Genomic DNA, 4,060 nt, shown 5'->3' on the forward strand with positions numbered 1-4,060 from the left:
GCCTGCTGTGTTCATCCAGCTCTACACCTTGTTATCTCAGATTCACCAGCATCTGCAGTTCCTACTATCCCGATAAGTCAACCCTGTTTTTTGTTTGGAAGGATTTTTTGGGGGTTTCAAAAGTTGACTCATGACATTTATGGTAGCTGGCCACCAAATCTGTTCAAGTTTGCATTCTTTGCAATAAGGGTAGTGGATATGAGGGCTGTACCAGAGAGGTGAGAAAGGGTAATTGTTTTATTTGGGACTAGAACCAGGACATTGAAGATGGAGGTGGGAATGCAGTTAAGCTTGTCAGATGTTGCAGAAATATTGTGAGGAAAGGAAGGAATAGGTTGGTGGAAAGGAGAAAAGACTAGACAGTTTAGCTTTTGGAAGTGCAGTTGTATGAAAATTGGGGGAATTTAGCTTTTTCAGGGGCCGATAAAGAGGCTCAAGATACAGTTGGGTAAAGATTCTCAGTTCTGACAGCATTGAGAAAATCCATGCAACAGTACAATGGTGTGGACAGGATCTAGCACCACTAAGATTCGGATTGGAGTTGAATGTATCAAAAGAAGGTTTCAGGATCTCTGCGTACGGGGAATGTCAAATGTGGAATAAGTATTTAAAGTGTTTAGGGTGAGGCAATCCAGCAACTTAAGTAATGCCCTGGAACACAAGATTTGAATCTCACTGCAGATGATGGTGGAATTTGAATCAAAAAATATTTGGAATTAAAGGTTCAATGACAACCATGAAATCATTGTCGATTGTCCATCTGGTTCGCCAGTGGCCTTTTCACATGGAAATCTGCTATTGTTCCTTGGTTTTGCCAGACCTGCAGCACTGTAATTGATTCAGAAATGACCTCGCAAGTCAGCCAGTTGTATCTAACCGCTGCAATGTCTCAAAGGAATGAAGCTGAATGGACCACCTGACATCACTCTAACCCTGTCAACTCTGCAACGTCCTCCTTACTAACCTCTGGAATCTAGTTCCAAGTTGGGAGAGCTGACTCACAACCTAGTCAAGCAACAGGCAGACATAGTCAATACTCATGAATCATATCTTACAGACAGTGTTGCAGACATCACTTCATCATTCCTGTCCCACTGGCAGGACAGACGCAGTAGAAATGCTGGTTCAGTGTTATACAATTAGGAGCGAGTTGCTCTGGAAGCCCTTAATAATGATAGTGGAATCATTGTATCCCGGAAGTCTCATAGCATCAGGTCAAACATGGGAAAGGAACTCTCGCTTATTATTATGTATCACACCTCACGGATGACGAATTGGTACTACTCCACATTGAAGGAATCACAGAGTGGCAAGGGTATGGAATGCACTCTGGGTAGTGGACTTCAATGCCCATCACCAAGAGTGGCTCAGCAACACCACTACTGACCAAAATGGTCCATTGCTAAAGACCTAGAATGGGTCTGAGGCAGATGGTGAGAGAACCAACAAGAGAGAAAAGCCTACTTGACCTCCTCATCACCAATCTGCCTTTTGTAGACACATTTTTTATGACAGTATTGATAAGAGTGACCACTGCATAGTCCTTGTGAAGGTAAAGATGGTCTTCAAATTAAAAACACCCTCCATTATCTTGCGTGGTACTGCCAGTGTGCTAAACTGGATAGATTTCAATAGATCTGGAGGCTCAAGGGTGGGCATCCACGAAGTGCTGTGAGCCATCAGTAGCAGCAGAATTGTATTTCAACACGATCTGCAACCTCATGGCCCACATGTCCCCAACTCTACCATTATCACCAAACCAGAGGATCAGCCCTGGTTCATTGAAGAGTGCAGGAGGCCATGCCAGGTACAACCCCTGGCGTAGCTAAAAATGAGGTGATAACTGGTGAAGCTACCAGGTAGGACTACTTGTGTACCAGATAACACAAGCAGCAAGGGGGTCAACAGAATTAAGTGGTTCCACAACTAATGAATCGAATCTAAACTCTGCATTCCTACCACATCCCAGATGTGAATAAAGGTGGACAATTTAAGCAACTTATTGGAGGAAGTGATGCTACAAATTTCATCCTGGAATTCCCTCCCTAAAAGCATTGTGGGTGTACCTACACCCAGTGTACTGCAGTGGTTTAAGAACTACAGTAGCTAGCCTTGGACACCTTTCAAACCCACGACCACTTCCATCTAGAAGGACAAGGACATCAGACATATGGGAACACCACCACCTCCAAGTTCCCCTCCAAGCCACTCACCATCCTGACTTGGAAATATATCGCTGTTCCTTCACTGTTGCTGGGTCAAAATCCTGGAATTCTATGCCTAATAGCATTGTGGGTCATCCCATAGCCAGAGGACTGCAGCGGATCAAGAAGGCAGCTCACCATCACCTTCTCAAGGGCAGCTAGGGGTGGGTAAGAAATGCTGGCCTGCCAGTGATGCCCACATCCCACAATTGAATAGAGGGAAAAAATGCTGGCCCAGCTGGTCAAGCCCACATCCTGTGAATGAATGAATGTTTAAAGAATATTAATTGAGCGTTATTCTCAAAATAGATTCAAGAAGTTCAGAATAGGTAAGTGGTGGGCCTGCAGCATCTCAGAAGTAAAACCACATTAACAGGTGGGCTACCTGCAAATACTCGTGCAGAAGAATAGCATCAGGATAGAAAAAAGTCTGAGTGAATACAGTCTTAATTTCAGCATTTATAGTGGATTGTGTGTTATATGGACAGACACGGCCAGAACATCTCTCACCATAAACATACACATCTTTGTATGCATGATACTTGAACTCCAGATGCCTGACAGATTAGGTTTTATAGGAATGTTAAATGGATGATTTCTGGGAAGTTGGGTGATTTTGTGTGTTAACAGGAGGCAGAAGTTGTATGTGGAGATGGGATGTAAAGACAAAGGCTTCAGTCTTGCCTCCCCAAAATTCTTTATTATCCAATCTAAATGGCAACACAAGAGCATAAATAGGAACTGGAATAGGCCATTTAGCCATTTCAGCTAACTCACTGATCTGCTAATTCAACTCCATCTTGTACTAACCCTATATCCTTTGATTCCATTTTATATCCAAAGATTCATTGACATCTGTCTTAATATAATCAGTAACTAAGCATCTGCAGGTCTATGATGTTGCAAATTCTAAAGATTCATAACCTTTTCAGTGAAGAATTTTCTTCTTGTCTCAGTTCTAAATACCCATTTCCTTATTTTAAGATTTTGTAACCCACGACCTAGATTCCCCAGCTGGGAAACATTCTCTCAGCAAGTACCTTGTGAATCCTGTAGTGATTGGAACAAGGTCAGCCAGGGAACCTCATAGAATGAGTTCCCTGATTGGGGCTGTTAACCTGCTCCAATCAGTGAGTCCTGGCTGACAGATACAAACAGGAGTGTCAGGGGTTCTGCTCATTCTGCAGCCAGCTCTGAGCTAGCTTGGTCAATGACAAGCACTATGCAAGTGTAAGTAAAGGGCGACTTGATGATGGGATACTGGCCTTCGTGGAGTTATTTTAGTAGCAACGAGAGAAAAACACACCCACAACAGCCATCTTTGAGTTGGGGTAAACATTTCTGGCATTATGCTGCTATTTGGGAAGCTTGACTCATTTGATCCTGCTGTCGAAGACTAGGCCCAGTATGTGGAAAGAACGCATTATTTTTTTTCTGGACAAATGAAATTGGGCGGACAAAAAAGCAATGAGGAATTCTCCTGACAACTTGTGGAAACGCAGCTTTTTCGGTGATTAGGGGCCTAACTTTACCGGAGGTACCAGATACTAAAACCCTTCAACTGTTGACAGATTTAGCTGAAAAATATTACAACCCCAAGACTCTGTAATTCTGAAATACTTCTGGTTTTACTCAGCACTTTGAGAACCAGGGAAATCAGTGTTGGAATGTTTGAGGAGGTTAAGATGACTGGTGGAGGCATGTGATTTTGGTTTAACCCTAAGGGAGATGCTGAGAGACTATTTGTTATGTGACACTACAACTGGCTGTGTCATTTAGAAAATGCAGCAAGTGGCGCTGATCAGTTATACGGTATTCTGACAGAAATGGGCACCCTTGCCAGGACGACTGAACTT

Source organism: Rhincodon typus, chromosome 13 (genome assembly GCF_021869965.1).
Source record: "Rhincodon typus isolate 14 chromosome 13, sRhiTyp1.1, whole genome shotgun sequence".
Classification (NCBI taxonomy): domain Eukaryota; kingdom Metazoa; phylum Chordata; class Chondrichthyes; order Orectolobiformes; family Rhincodontidae; genus Rhincodon; species Rhincodon typus.